The sequence below is a fragment of the Bos indicus genome, chromosome 9 (genome assembly GCF_029378745.1).
Source record: "Bos indicus isolate NIAB-ARS_2022 breed Sahiwal x Tharparkar chromosome 9, NIAB-ARS_B.indTharparkar_mat_pri_1.0, whole genome shotgun sequence".
In the NCBI taxonomy this organism is placed as follows: Eukaryota; Metazoa; Chordata; class Mammalia; order Artiodactyla; family Bovidae; genus Bos; species Bos indicus.
In genome coordinates, this window is record NC_091768.1 from 6,064,630 (window position 1) to 6,084,723 (window position 20,094).

Sequence of the window (20,094 nt, forward strand, 5' to 3'; positions counted from 1 at the left end):
GACGAAACAACATGCTACTAATTTCTCAGTAAGTAAATGAAGAAGTCAAAGAGGAAATTAGAAAATACCTTAAGACCAATGAAAATAAAAACAAAATCTAAGGACACAGTTGAAGTTTTAAGAGGAAAGTTTATAGTGAAAAGTCTTATTTCAAGAAACATCAAATATCCCAAAAGACAAGGTAATTGACCATCTTAAAAATCAGAAAAAAAAAAAAAAAGAAAGAAAGAAAAAACAAGGCCCAAAGTCAGTGAGAGTAAGGAAATAGTAAAGGTCACAGGGGAAATAAATAAAATAGAGACAAAAATATCACTAGAAAACACATGAAAATAAGACCTAATTTTTGACATGGTAGACAAAATTGGTAAGCCAGACTCATCAATAAAAAAAGAAAGAAGACTCAAAATAATAAATGAAAGAGAAGAAATTATAACCATAACACAGAGATACAAAAGCTCATCATACTAGCAAGAGTTACAGAGCAAAAAATTGGAAAACTTGGAAAAAATGGACAAATTTCTAGAAAAATACAATCTCCCAAGACTGAATCAAGAAGAAATAAAATAAATAATCTGACCAGGCCAACCACTAGTAGTGAAATTGAATCAATAATTGAAAAACTCCCAGAAAACAAAAGTCCAGTATCTGATGGCTTCACAGCAGAATTCTACCAAACATATGAAGAAAAGTTAATATCCATCCTTCTCAAACTATACCAAATAATTGAAAACAAAGGAATACTCCAAATAAATTCTACAAGGCCACTGTTACCTAGATACCAAACCCAGGCAAAGATACTACAATAAAAGAAAATTACAGGCCACAGTATCTGATGAATACATGTATAAAACTATTCAACAAAATATTAGCAAACTGAATTCAGCAATATATAAAAATGGTTATAACCATAATCAAGTGGGATTTATTCCAGGGACATAAAGATGGTTCAATAGTTGCAAGTCAATATATGTTAGAAATCACATTAAAGAAAGGAAAGACAACTACATAATCATCTCAATAGACTCACAGAAAGCATTTGACAAAATTCAATATCCATTCATATAAAGAAAAACTCTCATAAAATTGGGTATGAAGGGAACAGATCTCGATGTAGGACCTTTCTTGTGGCTTGGTGGTAAAAATTACACCTACAAAGCAGGAGACACAGGTCCAATCCCTGTGTCTGGAAGGTCCCCTGGAGAAGGAAATGCCAATCCACTCCAGTATCCTTACCTGGGAAATCCCATGGATAGAGGAGACTAGCAGGCTACTCTTTTTGCAAAAGAGTTGGAGATGACTCAGCAACTAAACAACAACAGTAACAACAATCTCAACATAAAGGGACCACATATTACAAACCCACAGCAAACATCATACTCTATGTTGAAAAGCTAAAAGCTTTTTCTCTAAAATCAGGAACATGAAAAGGATACCCACTCTAACCACTTCTATTTAACATAGTATTGGAAGATCCAGTAAGAAATCAATCACACACACAAAAAGAATCATACAAGTTGGGAGGGAAGACATAAACTGTCACTATTTATAAATGACATGATACTATACACAAAAAGTCCTGAAGTCTCCATCAAAATACTATTAGAACAAAGAGATAAATTCAATAAAGTTGCAGGACACAAGATTAATATATAGAAGGCAATTGTTTTTTTCTATACAGTAATGCTTAATTATCCAAAAGAGAAAGCAAGAAAACAAATCTTCTTTTAAATCCCATTGAAAAGAATAAAATACCTAGGAAAATATTCTGCAGGTTTAATGCAATCCCTATCAAGATACCTACAACATTTTTCATAGAACTAGATCAAACAGTCTTATAATGTATATGGAAACACAAAATACAATAGTTAAAGCAATTGTGTCCCCCAGTAGACAGAGAAATCCTGAGAAAAATGGACAAAGCTGGATGTATCACACTCTTTGACTTCACATTATATTACAAAGCTACTGTAATCAAAGCAGTATGGCACTAATACAAAAAGAGACCATAGATAAATGCAACAAAATAGAGAGCCCAGAAATATATCCACACATATAGAGCCTATGACAAAGAAGTCAGAAACATATAGTGAGGAAAGGAAGCTTCCCTAAATAAGTGGTGCTGGGAACATTGGAGAGCTATAGTAAAAAAATAAAAGTCAAACATTTTATCATACTAAGTACAAAAACATGAAATGAATTTAAGTCCTAAATGTAAGACTGGAAACTCTGAAACTCCTAGAAGAAAACATAGAACACCCTTTGACATAAGCTGTATATATATGTATGTATATATATATATATATATATATATATATATATATATATATCTGTCTGTCTCCTTAGGCAAATGACACAAAAACAAAAATAATCATACAAGACAAAATTAAACTTAAAGATTTTTCAAAACAAAGGAAACCACTGGGGAAATGAAAACACAACCTAATGAATGACAGAAAATATCTGAAAATAATATAGCCTGCCAGGCTTCTCTGTCCATAGAATTCTCCAGGCAAGAATCCTCATGTGGGTAGACATTCCCTTCTCTGGGGTTATCTTCCTGACTCAGGGATTGAATCCAGGTCTCCTGCATTCCAGGCAAATTCTTACTATCTGAGCCAAAAGGGAAGCCTATGACTGACAGGTGCTTAATATTCAAAACCTATAAACCACTCATATAACTCAATGTCACTGAAATAACTCTTTAAAAAATGCACAGAAAACCTAAATAGACATTTTTCCAAAGAAAACATACAGATGGCCAAAAGACACATTAAATTATACTCAACATCTTGAATCAACAGGGAAATACAAATTGAATTCCCAATGAGATTTCACTTCATACCAGTCAGAATGGCTACCATCAAAAAAGAAAAAAAAAATCTCACTAGTAGCAAATGTTGGGGATGATGTGAAGAAAATTGAAAACTTGTGCACAGCTGGTAGGAATGTAAATTGGTTTAACCACTATGAAAATAGTATGAAGGTACCTCAATAACTAAAAATAGAATTACCATATGATCCAGTAATTCCTGAGTATATATCTGAAGAGAATGAAAACACATTCGGAAGAGATACATGCAGCTGTATGTTCACTGAAACATTATTTACAATAGCTAATGGAGGCAAACTAAGTTCTCATCAATGGATGAATGGATAAAGAAAATTATATATAATATCATATGCATGTATACACACACACAAAGGAATATCACTCTGTCAAGTGAATGAAATTCTGCCACTTGCAACAACATGGATGCTATTGCAACACCCAGAGAGTATTATGTTTGTGAAATAAGTCAGACAAAGACTAATACTCTATGTTATCACTTATATGTAATCTAAAAAAAATAATTATAATAAAACAGAAGCATACTCACAGATCAAGAGAACTACTAATGATTACAAGTGGTAAGAGAGATAGGGGGAAGAGCAAGATAGGGGTAAGGGATTAAGAAGTATAAACTAATATCCTTAAAGTAAATATGCTACAAATACATATTTGACAACAGAGGGGAAAACACCAGTATTTTATAAAACTTTTCAGTAAAGTTATAAAAAATATTGAATCACTATTTTTTGTACCTGAAGCTGATGTAATATTGTAAATCAACTTTAATTAAATAAAGAACCACAAGATTTCTAGAAAATATACCAATACAGGTAAATTCAGTCTAATCTAACATTGCTTTGGTTCTTTAGTCAATAAAATACTTTAAGTCACTTCAGTCATGTCTGACTCTTTGCAACCCTATGGACTGTAGCCCACAAGGCTTTTCTGTCCATGGGGATTCTCCAGGCAAGAAAACTGGAGTGGGTTGCCATTTCCTATTCCAGGAGATCTTCCTGAGCCAGGGATTGAACCAGCATCTCTTACATCTCCTGCATTGGCAGGAGGGTTCTTTGTCACTAGCACCACCTGGGAAGCCTGTAGTCAATAAAATACATTAATAATTTTCTGCTACATTTTATGAGTGAAACCTCATTCTTCTCCATTTTAACTCTTCAGTTTGCTTCAGACAGTTATTCAGATTTTGTTTACTTTTGAAATTTGGTTGTGATAGTGTTCACTTGTTTAAAAAAAAAAAAAAACTTGAGATATACACTGTTTCCTTAATTTGTGGCAATGGTTGCTGTTGTTCAGTCACCCAGTTGTGTCGGAATCTTCGTGGCCTCATGGACTGCAGCACCCCAGACCTCCATGTCCCTCACTATCTCCCAGAGTTTGCTCAAGTTCATGTTCATTGCATCAGTGATGCTGTCCATCACTGATGGACATCAGCCATCTCATCCTCTGATACCCTCTTCTCCTTCTGCCCTCAATCTTTCTGAGCATCAGGGATTTTTACAGTGAGTCATCTGTTTGCATCAGATGACCAAAATACTGGAGTTTCAGCTTCATCATCAGTCCTTCCAGGGAACATTCAGGGTTGATCTCCCTTAAGATTGACTGGTTTGATCTCTTTGCTGACCAAGGAACATTAAGGAGTCTTCACCAGCAACACAGTTTGAAGGGATCAATTCTTTGGTGTTCTGCTTTCTTTACAGTCCAGCTCTCACAATCGTATCTGACTATTGGAAAGACCAGATCATCTGAATTAAATTCTCCCATTCCCATCTATTTTAGTTTGCTGATTCCTAGGATGTTGATGTTTGTTCTTACTATCTCCTGCTTGACTATATCCAATTTTCCTTGATTCATGGACCTAACATTCCAATTTCCTATACAATATTGTACTTAGCAGCATCAGATTTTACTTTCATCACCAGACACATCCACAACTGTGCATCCTATCTGCTTTGGTCCAGCCACTTCATTCATTCTGGGGCTATTGGTAATTCTCCTCTGCTCTTCCCTGGTATATTGGACACCTTCTTTTTGGCCTTTTACACATTTCATGAGGTTCTCATGGCAAGTACACTGGGGTGGTTTGCCATCCCTCCTCCTGTGGATCACATTTTGTCAGAATTCTCTGCTATGACTTGTCCATCTTGGGTGGCCCTGCATGACATAGCTCATAGCTTCTTTGAGTTATGTAAGCCCCTTTGCCAGGACAAGGTAGTGATCCATGGAGGCATCTTACTTTTTTACTCTTTCCAATTTTTTTTTTTTTTTTGCAAAAGGGTAATGCAGAACAAGAGTGTAGTTAGCTCATAGCTGAAATATGAAAATCAGGATATGCTTCATTTTCTAATTTGAAAGGCTATCAGCAAATGCAGTTGAGGATTTACAAAAAGCACCATTCAAGGAGAAACTAAATTCTTTTCCGTCTTCCATTACTCCCTTATCTGTATAAACATAATCAGAGAAAGAGCAAAGTACCTTGTCAAGGAATCAGCATCTCTTTCTCCCCACAATTTACAGTTTATAAATTGTCTCTCATACAAATATCTCTAAGCTACATAAACATCAGAGGTTATAGAGAATAAAGAAGAAAAGTTTATGTATAGCAGCAAGCAATATTTCTGCTGTTTGACATAGTAAAATGTCATGAGTTCATATGGATTGAGAAGTCTGTGGGAGGCATCCAGATCTCAAAATGCTTTTTATACTTTTCAGATGGGTCATCCACTGGAGGGGAAAGCATTGCAACTAAAACACTGTGGCAAAAAAAATAAAATAAAATAAAATAAAATAAAACACTGTGGCATGAGGTGGATCACACTTTGGGGCTGCTTTGGGTGCAGAGCTATAGCTTACCTGCACCTCTCACACCAGGCATCTGCATTGGCAAGGAGTGTTTGAAGAGTTCTCACAAAACCCAGCAAATACATGCTCACTATACTGCCAGCATTTGTACAATAGGTCAGTAGCACATATGGAACTGAAAAGTGATCAGTGTCAGGTGGAGCTGTAAATATTAATACTACCAACAGGTGATAAGAAGATGGAAATAGCTATCATCCCTTGTCCTACAAACTACTACTACAAGAGCATCAACATGTCAGAACACAAACCCAGAAGATGAAAATCAAAGAAAGGAGTCAATTCAACATTCTCTTCCTTGTCCTAGTAGTTCCATGAATTCAGTTCTTAAAAATAAAAGAAAGACAATTATGCACTAGCAAATGTTGAGATGCCATTGAATGACACCTTTATACTTTTCCTGCTGTACTCCCATCCAGCCCAAGGAACATTGCAGGGATGACCATAAAAGCAAAGTTGGATAGGAATTACTTGTAAATGAACTCATGAGTTCAGGCTATTCAATCATACCTTCAATATGAATTCATTACTGTATTTCCTGAATCTGCACATATATTTTCATTTTAATTATTTGTATTTCTTTAAATTTCATGTCCAAATGCTTAAAGGAATTTTAATTCAATTGATAACCTAATTTGTTAAGCAAAAAAATCTTTCACTGACTTTCCCTTTCAATGACTTCTATCCTAAGCTACAAAAAGTATAATATTCTTTTATCACAAAGATGTAAAGTTTCTATGGTTAGAGTAGGAACTTAAAGATCTGATTATTCTGTTCTTTTATTTAATCATCAAACTTTTTCCCCCATGATGACATAATTTTTCATTCTCTTCATATCACTCTAAGTATTTGGTTGTTCAATCACGCAGAGTTTTTCCCTATTAGTAGGCAGACGTCTTGGAGAAGGAAATGGCACCCCACTCCAGTACTCTTGCCTGGAAAATCCCATGGACAGAGGAACCTGGTAGGCTGCAGACCACGGGGTCGCTAAGAGTCGGACATGAATGAGCGACTTCACTTTCACTTTTCACTTTCATGCATTGGAGAAGGAAATGGCAACCCACTCCAGTGTTCTTGCCTGGAGAATCCCAGGGACGGGGGAGCCTGGTGGGCTGCCGTCTATGGGGTCACACAGAGTTGGGCGCGACTGAAGCGACTTAGCAGTAGCAGTAGTAGGCAGACGTCTGTAGGACCATAGGTGATAACTTAATTAGCTACCATGGATTGTTACTTTTATATCCCCCAAAATCAGTGAGATTGCCCGTGCATTTTGTCCCATCTCAACCCAAGAGCAATTTAAAACCTGTGTCCACCACTTGGGTTTAGTTCATTCTATATTGTTCTCTATTGCCATTAGGAAAGACCACAATGATTGCAGACAACACTAGTTGTCATTGGGTAATGTGTACAATAAAAGAAATTCAATAAATCTATAGGGTAACTCACCCAATGAAAGGAAGAAAAAAAAAAAAAAAAAACTACAGAATTCTGTCTCAGAAATAATGAGAACTAGTATAGTTTCTGGGATGTTGTCATTAATGGACAATCTTTTAATAGCATTCTTCTAACCAGAATCAATTCCTATAATAAAGATTTATTTTTTAGACTGAAAAAAGTGGGAAACATTGTTTGATCATTAAGTTAAAACTGTAAGAAAGGAAACGAGGGTAGTTTCCCAAAGGAAAACTTAAGTGACATTACCAGAAGAGGGATACTAGGTAGGCAAAAGTAAGTGACATCATTGTTTTGCACAACAGTATAAAATTTTAAGAGAGTTAATGAAAAAATTTAAATGTCATAAGACTAAATCAGCAATAAAAATAAAATAATGATCAAAAGTGACAATGAATAAAAATAATTTACTGGAAGGCAAGAGTAGGGAAAATCAAGTTGATCAGTGCTTGTAAAATAATAGCAACCTCATGTAATGCAGAATCCATCAGCAGTCAAGTCTTCAAAATCCAAACAAGCTGAAAACTTAGAACTTTTGCCTACTTTTATTTTTTTCTGCTTGATGGAAAAAGGCATTTTATACTTAATATAAAAAGGTAGAAGACAGGGTAAAGGGTAAAATTTCTTTACCTCTCAGGGTAAAGAAATTGGAGATCCATTCTCTCTTTACTAAAAGTCCAATACAAGAATAGGAGGAAAATCAAGGGAGGAGGCTAGGCCTTGCTCAGACCACATATTTCCCATTCTAAAGTCTGGAGACTTTCCCAACCACACATGTGCAGAAAAGACTCCTTGCAGCCCAAAGAGGGAGCAACATCAAATGATGCTCTACGCAGACACCTCCGAGGTAGGATTCATCTTGGCTATGAGATGAGTGACGAGACATGAAGGTTCCTGAGATACACCAAATACAGACTGTGAACCAGGCAAATTAAAATGACTGACCAGAGGAAAACTGGAAGAAATGCCCCATATAAGTGATTTAAACTACCACATGGACACAACTCTGGGAATCTCCCTCTGAGTTTGCCCATGTGCCTATCCACATGTACTGTACTCTTTTCCTCTTAATAAATACTTTTCTTGCTTCACTACTTTCCATATTTTTGGTGATTCTTTTCCACAAATCTGGAGGGCCAGGGTCCTTGGCACTGACCACTGGTCTAGTGGCTAGGATTTGGTGTTTTCACCACTGCAAACCAGCCCCAATATCTGGCTGGGAACCCAAGACCTACTCCAAGCTATTGTAGGCTGAGGCCTCTGGAGATCGATAACAAATCCTTCTACTTATGTGCTAAATCCAATTCTTACTGACTTTTCAAGGATTATATTCTATTTATAAAGATCTATTTTTTTATGTTATGACCTACATAAACACTTTGTACAGATAGAGTCTATTTTAAGGAGGAGAAAAGGGTGTCAGAAGATGAGATGGCTAGATGGCATCATTGATGCAATGGACATGAACTTGGGCAAACTCTGGGAGATGGTGAGGGATAGGGAAGCATGTCCTTCTGCAGTCTATGGAGTCACAAAGAGTTGGACATGACATAACTGGGTGACTGGACAGCAGAAACAAAATATTAAATATAGAATATGGTAAAGCCATTCTAAAAGGTAGTCAGATGATTAGTGAAGTAGAAAATAAACTTTACAATCAGTCAGAAGTGTGCATGGGTGTGTCTGTTTGTATACACAATTATTCTTTGAGACTTGTAGAATTTCAACTAGTGAAAAAATAACAATATTCAAATAAACATAATGATACAATTGTTAACAGCGGACAGGTAGCTAGATATGAGATTTTGGGGTAGGGGCCAAGTGGAAGGAAATCACGCATCTGGTAAATAGTAGGGGTCTATAGTCAGACAAGGGGCTTCACAGGTGCGGTGGCAAAGAATTCACCTGAAATGTAGGAGACACAAGGGATATGGGTTCAATTTCTGGGCAGGAAGATCCTAGGAGAAAGAAATGGCAACTGACTCCAGTAATCTTACCTGGAAAATTCCATGAACAGAGGAGCCTGGTGGGCTATAGTCCATGGGGTTCCAAAGAGTTGGACATGACTGAGGGACTGAGCACACACGCACAAACACACACAGACAGACAAAGGAAAGCAGGAACCTGCAGGCTGATAGGAAACCACACATTTTGGGTGATAAGGGTCCCAGTATCAGAACAAAAAAGTGGGGAAATGCATACAAATGTAACCTTTTGCTCATTGTGCTCTCATTACAATAGGATTAGCCTTACAAATAAGAAGTATGCATCATGCACCAATGCCGTGACACTTCTATTCTAAGCTAATGTGGACAGAAATCACTCCTCCCCTCAGGGAAGTCAACTACCATGAAAAATCAAGGAAGTCATCCCCCAAACTCATCCTTCCCCAGTTAGTATTGTGCCCCTTCACTTGCATGCTCCTCATAACTGGCTTGCCAAAGAGGCCCAGGGTGACAGCTCCTCACCTGCCCAACGGCTGTCCCTGGGAGAGTGTACCTTTACTTAAATAACTTTTATCACTTTACTTCCTTTACCTCTCAGCTCTGTCTCCAGATCTTTTGCAATGAAGAAAGAACCTCAAATTCACTGGCAACAAAATCGATTACCCACTTGAAATATCACCTTGACACCAAAACTAATTTTAGATAAAATAAACATTAAAAAGTTAAAATGCATAAATGGATAAGTTAACAAACAAGTGAAACTATTACAAAGGAAGATGAGCAAGTTTTATTACATAGCTGTGGTAAAATTGCTTTATGTTTGACACCAAAGGAAACTCTAAGGAAAATTTCATTTGAGTTACTCAATAAAGTATAAGTTTTATATGGGAAAATGTTACAAAGAAGTATAGAAACTAGAGACTATTTGCCAAAGGATTGAAACTATTTGCCAAAGACATGATTTTCCATACTTGACGCACATTTTGCTTGGTTCAGGTCTTCTGAGCAAGGCACTTTCAGCTAAGGATAATTATGTAGGGAAAAATTCCAAGATACTAATGTTTCAGACCTATGTCCCTTCCTGGTGCAGAGTACTACTCAGTTCAGTTCACTTCAGTCCCTCAGTTGTGTCCGACTCTTTGTGGCAACATGAATTGCAGCATGCCAGGTTTCCCTGTCCATCACCAACTCCCGGAGTCTACCCAAACCCATGTCCATTGAGTTGGTGATGCCATCAGCCATCTCATCCTCTGACGTCCCCTTCTCCTCCTGCCCTCAATCTTTCCCAGAATCAGGGTCTTTTCCAATGAGTAAACTCTTTACATGAGGTGGCCAAAGTATTGGAGTTTCAGCTTCAGCATCAGTCTTTCCAATGAACACCCAGGACTCATCTCCTTTAGGATGGACTGGTTGGATTTCCTTGCAGTCCAAGGGACTCTCAAGAGTCTTCTCCAACACCACAGTTCAAAAGCATCAATTTTCAGTGCTCAGCTTTTTTCATAGTCCAACTCTCACATCCATACATGACCACTGGAAAAACCATAGCCTTGACTAGGCAGACCTTTGTTGGCAAGGTAATATCTCTGCTTTTCAATATGCTGTCTAGCTTGGTCATAACTTTCCTTTCAAGGAGTAAGTGTCTTTTAATTTCATGGCTGCAATCACCATCTGCAGTGATTTTGGAGCCCCCAAAAATAAAGTCTGACACTGTTTCCACTGATTCCCCACCTATTTCGCATGAAATGATGGGACCAGATGCCATGATCTTAGTTTTCTGAGTGTTGAGCTTTAAGACAACTTTTTCACTCTCTTCTTTCCCTTTCATCAAAAGGCTTTTTAGTTCCTCTTCACTTTCTGCCATAAGGGTGGTGTCATCTGCATATCTGAGGTTATTACTACTAGGTGTAAAGACATTGTCTTCCTCTCCTTGAAGTAGATTTGCTTTTTCAAGGAAAATAAATCTAGGGATTCCTGTGCTTTCCCAGGAAGCATTCACTTAATTTCAGAGTAGAGACAATGTCCTTTTTCTCTGTCTCTTCACTGTGTTTTTCCTCGAGGGGAGGGTGTTTGACCTGGCCATCAGTAGCCCTATATATGATCAGAGTTTCCTAATTTTACAGTTCTTTTTCTGTAAAATGCTACAAGTAGGAAAAAAAACAAAGAATTAAAAAGTGGGAGAAAGCAAATTAATGAATCAATATCCCAGGTAAAATCTATGTGAAAGTATCTGCCAAGACCCAGACAGATAATGGAGCAATCAGTGACTGTAAATTACCTGGCAGTTATAAAACAGAAAGGTGAAGTAATGTATAATAGCCTGAATTTTCTATTTTAATTATGCACAAAGGACATTTGTTATCTTGATGGTTAAAAAAATAAATAAATCAGTAGAAACTGAAGATGCTACAGTGTGAAGAAGTTACTTTGTCCAGAACAGGTAAAAGTAACATTGCCCTATACTGAACTTATCGATCATAAATTTTAATAGTCCCAAAGTTTTTATTTACATATTTTAATAGAGCCTCTCAGAAGTTAGGCTATTACAATGGAAAGCAAGATATTTGGGTTAATCCAAACTTAAGAATTATTGCGTCTATACATCAGAAGGAAAAAAAATGATGTCTCTGTCATTTTCAAAAGTGACAACAAGACAGAGATAATCCTCCGGTTGAACAGGAAATAATGTGAAATAAAGGGAAACAGAAAAGGTGGCAGGATTATGAGATGACACTAATTATAAGTTCAAAAAAGTGGGAACAATAAGATAGCATGAACTTCAAATAAAATTTTAAAAAGAATTGAACAGTAGTCAATTGAAAGAATGAATAGAAAAACAGTAAATATTTATCTTGGCTCTAGAATCACTCTGTTTACAATAATGAGAAGTATTTAGTCAGAAAATGTCACAAACAAAGAAGGTATTCTTAAAGAGAATCAAGTTTAACATAGAGAAAATGAATGAAGTAGTGCAGAATATTTTGTGAAAGTATGCTTATGTTTCACAAAATGCAAAGATGAGCACAATAAAGGACAGAAATGGTATGGATCTAATAGAAGCAGGAGATGTTAAGAAGAGGTGGCAAGAATACACAGAAGAACTATACAACAAAGATCTTTATGGCCCAGATAACTATCTTGGTGTGATCACTCACCTAGAGAAAGACATACTGGAATGTGAAGTCAAGTGGGCCTTAGGAAGCATACCTACAAATAAAGCTAGTGGAGGTGATGGAATTCCAGTGGAGCTATTTCAAATCCTAAAATATGATGCTGTGAAAGTGCTACACACAATATGCCAGACAATCTGGAAAACTCAGCAGTGGTACAGGACTGGAAAAGGTCAGTTTTCATTCCAATCCCAAAGAAAGGCAATGACAAAGAATTTTCAAACTACTGCACAATTGCACTCATCTCACTTGCTAGCAAAGTAATGCTCAAAATTCTCCAAGCCAGGCCATGAACCATGAACTTCCAGATGTTAAGCTGGATTTAGAAAAGGTAGAGGAACCATAGATGAAATTTCCAACATTTGCTGGATCATTGAAAAAGCAAGAGAGTTCCAGAAAAAAATATCTATTTTGATTTTTCCAGAAAAAAAATATCTATTTTGATTTACTGACCATGCCAAGCCTTTGACAATGTGGATCACAACAAACTATGGAAAATTCTTTAAGAGATGGGAATACCAGACCACCTGACCTGCCTCCTGAGAAATCTGTATGCAGGTCAAGAAGCAACAGTTAGAACTGGACATGGAACAACAGACTGATTTCAAATCAGGAAAGGAGTAAGTCAAAGCTGTATATTGTTACCCTGCTTATATGCAGAGTACATCATGTGAAATACCAGACTGGATGAAGCCCAAGCTGGAATCAAGACTGTGGGGAGAAATATCAATAGCTTCAGATATGCAGATGACACCACCCTTATGGCAGAAAGCAAAGAAGAACTAAAGAGTCTGGAAAAAAAAAAAAAAAGAGTCTGTTGATGAAAGTGAAAGACGAGAGTGAAAAAGTTGGCTTAAAAGTCAACATTCATGTGTTGTGCCAAAGATTTTAATTTTAATTATGTCCCATTTGTTTACTTTTATTTTATTTCCAATATTCTGGGAGGTGGGTCATAGAGGATCCTGCTGTGATTTATGTTGGAGAGAGTTTTGCCTATGTTCTCCTCTAGGAGTTTTATAGTTTCTGGTCTTATGTTTAGATCTTAATCCATTTTCAGTTTAATTTTGTGTATGGTGTTAGAAAGTGTTCTAGTTTCATTCTTTTACAAGTGGTTTTCCACTTGTACAGTTTTCCCAGCACCACTTGTTAAAGATATTGTCTTTGCTCCATTGTATATTCTTGCCTCCTTTGTCAAAGATAAGGTGTCCATAGGTGCCTGGGTTTATCTCTGGGCTTTCTATTTTGTTCCATTGATCTATATTTCTGTCTTTGTGCCAGTACCATACTGTCTTGATGACTGTAGCTTTGTAGTAGAGCCTGAAGTCAGGCAAGTTGATTCCTCCAGTTCCATTCTTCTTTCTCAATATTGCTTTGGCTTTTCAAGGTTTTTTGTATTTTCATACAAATTGTGAAACTATTTGTTCTAGCTCTGTGAAACATACCCTTGGTAGCTTGATAGGGATTGCATTGAATCTATAGATTGCTTTGGGTAGTATACTCATTTTCACTATATTGATTGTTCCAATCCATGAACATGGTATATTTCTCCATCTATTAGTGTCCTCTTTGATTTTTTTCACCAGTGTTTTATAGTTTTCTATATATAGGTCTTTAGTTTCTTTAGGTAGATATAGTGCTAAATATTTTATTATTTTCGTTGCAGTGGTGAATGGAATTTTTTCCTTAATTTCTCTTTCTATTTTCTCAAAAGGAAACTATAAGCAAGGTGAAAAGACAGCCTTCAGAATGGGAGAAAATAATAGCAAATGAACTGACAAAGAACTAATCTCAAAAATATACAAGCAACTCCTGCAGCTCAATTCCAGAAAAATAAATGACCCAATCAAAAAATGGGCCAGAGAACTACACAGACATTTCTCCAAAGAAGACATACAGATGGCTAACAAACACATGAAAAGATGCTCAATATCACTCATTATCAGAGAAATGCAAATCAAAACCACAATGAGGTAATATTTCAGGCCAGTCGGAATGGCTGCTATCCAAAAGTCTACAAGCAATAAATGCTGGAGAGGGTGTGGAGAAAAGGGAACTCTCTTACACTGTTGGTGGGAATGCAAACTAGTACAGCCACTATGGAGAACAATGTGGAGATTCCTTAAAAAACTGGAAATAGAACTGCCTTATGACCCAGCAATCCACTGCTCGGTATACACACGGAGGAAACCAGAATTGAAAGAGACACGTATACCCCAGTGTTCATCACAGCACTGTTTATAATAGCCAGGACATGGAAGCAACCTAGAAGTCCATCAGCAGACAAATGGATAAGAAAGCTGCAGTACATATGCACAGTGGAATATTACTTGGCCATTAAAAAGAATACATTTGAATCAGTTCTAATGAGGTGGATGAAACTGGAGCCTATTATACAGAGTGAAGTAAGCCCAAAAGTAAAACACCAATACAGTATACTAATGCATATATAAGGAATTTAGAAAGATGGTAATGATAACCCTGTATATGAGATAGCAAAAGAGATACAGATGTATAGAAGAGTCTTTTGGACTCTGTGGGAGAGGGAGAGGGTGGGATGATTTGGGAGAATGGCATTGAAACATGTATAATATCATATAAGAAATGAATCGCCAGTCCAGGTTCAATGCAGGATACAGGATGCTTGGGGCTGGTGCTGGGATAACTCAGAGGGATGGTATGGGGAACACGTGTACACCCGTGGCAGATTCATGTTGATGTATGGCAAAACCCATACAATATTGTAAAGTAATTAGCCTCCAATTAAAATAAATAAAAATTTTAAAAAGTCAACATTCAGAAAGCTAAGATCATGGCATTTGGTCCCATCATTTCATGGCAAATAAATGGGGAAACAATGAAAACAGTGAGAGACTATATTCTTGGGCTCCAAAATCGCTAAAGGTGGTGACTGCACCCATGAAATTAAAAGACGTTAGGTCCTTTGAAGAAAAGCTATGACCAAACTATAGAGCATATTAAAAAGCAGAGATATTATTTAACAACAAAGGTCCATCTTGTCAAAGCTATGGTTTTTCCAGTAGTCATGTATGGATGTTAGAGTTGGACTATAAATAAAGCTGAGTGCAGAATAATTGATGTTTTTGAACTGTAGCATTGGAGAAGATTTTTGAGAGTCCCTTGGACTGCAAGGAGATCCAACCAGTCAATCTTAAAGGAAATCCATCCTGAATATTCATTGAAAGGACTTATGCTGAAGCTGAAACTCCAGTACTTTGGCCACCTTTTGCGATGGGCCAACTCTTGGGAAAAGATCCTGATGTTGGGAAAGATTGAAGGTGGGAGGAGAAGGGGACAGCAGAGGATGAGATGGTTGGGTGGCATCAGTGACTCAATGGACATGACTTAGGTCAGGCTCTAGGAGTTGGTGATGGACAGGAAAGCCTGGCATGCTGCAGTCCATGGGGTTTCAAATAGTCAGATATGGCTGATAGACTGAACTGAACTGAACTGAATGCTTATGTAGGATTATTACAATAGAGAAAGAATTCAAAGAATTTCAAGGGAGCAAGTAGACAAATAAGGATGGGGTTGAGAGTAGTGGCAATTAAGAATTCTAGCACTACTCTAGAATAAAAACTATTACAGATGTTGACCTCAAAATTAGTCATAGCCTGAAAGTAGAGTGTTTTATTCAGTGGTAGCCCTGAGAGACCGATGTGTGGTTGGGGTAAAGAGTCAGGGTATCTAGAAGTTTGCAACAAAGCAGACAGGCAGTCTGAATATTAGAAATTATTGTTAACTAAGGAAAACCATATATCTCAAGGAATTTAACACTTTTATGTATGGGAAGATGCATGAGTCTGGGATTATTGAAATCATTCTTTTCATATGCATTTCAGCTATCTGGGGCCAGCATCCTGTTTTTCTGATTTCTCACATCCCCAGAGCTTCTCAGAAATCACTGTGGGGAGTGATGGCATCTGCTGGATCACAGGCATTGTTTCCCTTTTAGGAGTTTTGAAGTCCAGAAATTACTGATAGCTATTAAGTCCTTGTTTGTTGATGTGGAAGTATATATTCCAATTCACAGAGATAATACAATCTTGCATGTAAATAAGTGGAAAATTATGGCAGAGGAAATAATATGCATATAGACTGAGTTCACCAACAAGATGACACAGGCTCATACAATCCTGAAGAGTTCAGCTTACTGAATGTTTTTCCATCTTAATAAAAAACATTAACTGATTCACTGAATGCTCAAAAATTGACTACAATAATTAAGTTTGAGTATAGCTTCAAGTTTCTAGAGTATTGCTAATGAAACTCATCATTCCAGTCTCTCAGTCATTTCCTACTCTTTGCGACCCCAAGGACTGCAGCACGCCAGGCCTCCCTGTCCATCACCAACTCCAAGAGCTTACTCAAACTCATTGTCCATCGAGTCGATTATGCCATCCAACCATCTCATCCTTTGTCATCCCCTTTTCCACCTGCCTTCAATTTTGTTAGGTAGTTAGAATAAGAAAAAGGAGTCCAAAATGATGACGACTAAAAGACAAAGAAATGAAAAAGCCCACGAAAACGGAACAAAAGAAAATCCAAGGACCAGAGTGAGAACCTCAGCGAAAATAAACAACCCTCCTGGCTAGCCCAATTTACACAGGGCAAACTCAGGGGAAAGAGGCAAAACATGCAAAAAGAGGAGCCAAGACTGAGCCTCTCTCCTTTGGGGTCAGCCTGCCCTCACACCTTGAGGGTGTACTTTCCTTTGCTTGCCAAATACAACTCTGAGCTGTAACCGAGCTGTAATACTGGTCCACCATTTCAAATCTTTGCTGCAGGGAGACAGAACCGAGGAAATTACACACTCCTCTGAGATATCTGGTGCTGTGACCTGGATGTAACCTGGCTGAAATAATCTCAGCTTGGCCCCAGTGAGGCAGATACCAAACACAGCAGGAGCCAACTTGGCAAAAGCTCACATCATGGAAATTGAACAGAAAGGAAACCCAGCACAATGGAAGTGCCAAGAAGCCTAGTGTGCTGGAAGCTGGGATAGCAAAAAGAAACTCAGCAAAAAGCCCACAAGGATCAGTCTGAGATTCCAGAAGACCTCCGGTTAAAGTAGAAGGTCCTCACCCCTATGGCTGGAAGGACATATGGCTAAAAGTTCTTAATTCCTTTACAATCTCTCAGTTCTTGTTTCCTTGAAGCCCCTGTGAACAGATAAGTAACAGTGAGTGCAATTGAGGTACTCTGGAAGGGGCTACTCCCCAGTGTATTCCAAAGGCTCCATTATCTGCTGCACCCTAGTAGCTATTGCCCAAGTGGGTGAGGGTTCTTCTGTCCTTAATCTCCTTTGTGCCAAGGATCAAGCCAATGAAAGTTGTGGGCACAAGTCAGATATTTAGCAGCTTTTCTGGCAAGTTATGAAAAGGATTCCTCAGGATATTTTTCCCAATGATTTTTCCTCCCATCCTCTCTTCATTTATGTCACCATTTACAAAGTATTGGGAAGGTCATCATCTTTCCATTTCTAAAAGTTGTTTTTGAAACCATTTACCTAAAACTGGGACTCAAACCCACATGTCAGGGACTCGGTGCTGTGCTTAGTCTCACAGTCATATCCGACTGGGACTTAAGCCTGGCCAAAATCCGTGGTGCCTGGTTTCAGGACCTAATGAAGTTCAGCTTCTTAATATTTCATTGAAGAAATAATTCATTTAGAAACACAGCAAAAGGTAAGAGGTAGATTTCTTCGGATTCAGAGAGAAGCAAGCTCTAAGAGTGTGGGCCATAACAGAGGGCGAGTGTGGCAGCTGTGAAATGTGCAGTTAGATTTTTGAGCTGAGTGATTTCATATGTTAATGATCATTCCAACAATTGGGTGACCACCCACTCCTTGGTCTTTCAATAGTGATTTGGAACTGTGATGGTGCCTCTGAGTGTGTCATTTAGTTTGCAGATTGAGGATCAAGGTTTAGCTAAATTTTACTTTTCTGCCAGTTCAGTTGAGTTCAGTAGCTCAGTTGTGCCCAACTCTTTGCTACCCCATGGACCGGACTGTGACAGGCTTCCCTATCCATCACCAACTCCCGGAGCTTGCTCAAACCCGTGTCCATAGAGTCAGTGATACCATCCAACCATCTCATCCTCTGTCGTCCCTTTCTCCTCCTGCCCTCAATCTTCCCTGGCATCAGGGTTTTTTTCAGTGAGTCAGTTCTTCCCATCAGGTGGACAAAGTATTGAAGTTTCATCTTCAGCATCAATCCTTCCAATGAATATTCAAGACTTATTTCCTTTAGTACTGACTGGTTTTGTCTCCTTGATGTCCAAGGGACTCTCAAGAGACTTCTTCAACACTACAGTTCAAAGACATCGATTTTTCAGAGCTCAGTTTACTTTAGTCCAAAGTCCAATATAGTCTCACATCCATACATGAATGATTATTGGAAAAACCATAGCTTTGACTAGACAGACCTTTGTCAGAAAAGTAATGTGTCTGCTTTTTAAAATGCTGTCTATGTTGCTTATAGTGTTTCTTCTAAGAAGCAAGCATCTTTTATTTTCATGGCTGAGGTCACTATCTGCAGTGATTTTGGAGCCCCAAAATATAAACTCTCTGTTTCCATTGTTTCCCCATCTATTTGCCATGAAGTGATGTGACCAGATGCCATGATCTTAGTTTTCTGAATGTTGAATTTTAAGTCAACTTTTTCACTCTTGTCTTTCACTTTCTTCAAGAGGCTCTTTAGTTCCTCTCTGCTTTCTGTCACAAGAGTGTGTGTTATTTGCATATGTGAGGTTATTGTTATTTCTCCCAGCAATCTTGATCCCAGCTTTTGCTTCATCCAGCCTGGCATTTCACATCATGTACTCTGCATATAAGTTAAATCAGCAGGGTGACAATATACAGCTTTGACATACTCCTTTCCTTATTTGGAACCAACCTGCTGTTCCATGTCCGGTTCTAACTGTTGCTTCTTGACCTGCATACAGATTTCTCTGTATGGTCAGGTCAGGTGGTCTCATGAAGAATTTTCCACAGTCTACTGTCTTGGACCAATTTGATTTTTATCAGTTAACTATGCCCTTGGGCTATGTCATTCTTTCAAAAGTTGTGCCCTGCCCACTTCCATCTTGTTTCATGTTCTTTTTGTGAGCCCCATCCGGACACACAATGTTGCATCTACAATCTTCTGATGGGACAACCAGAAGATAGTTGGCCCTTTGGATGGAAATACTGCATAATATCCAATCCTTCTGGAGATTCAGGCCTTCATATTCCATGTTTCCTACAACATGTCAGTGAATCCGCTAGGATGGATGACAGGGAATGCAATGCCTGCTAGAAGTCCATGTGTTGGTGACATCCCTTCAAGAGCAATTGGACTTCCAGGGACAATGTTTACCACATTGGAGGTTAGCCCTACAGGTCATTTGGACCCAAACACTTACCACACTTCTCCTAAAGCTTTGAACATACCCCTGATTCAAATTTCCACTCCACTTTTATTGAATATCTGTTGCCTTTTACCATTATGTCCTTAAGACACTTAATAATAACTCCTACAACCAGGACCCTGCCACCTCTGTAGGCAAAATTCCTCCACCCAGCCTATTATTAAAGTATAAAACTCTTAATGCCCCTAACAGGGTGAGATAACCAACTGCATGTCATTATTTCTGGTATTACCTAGAGTGCGTCTATGACAATGAAATGTTTACCATTTGAGACACCCTAAGCTGGTCTTATGGAAGACTAGGGGAGGAAATCAGTGACTTACATTCCCTTAGAGCAATAAGAGAATAAGGCAAATGCTGCTTCACTAGGTTCCTAGTCTCAGGTAACAGGCTGGGA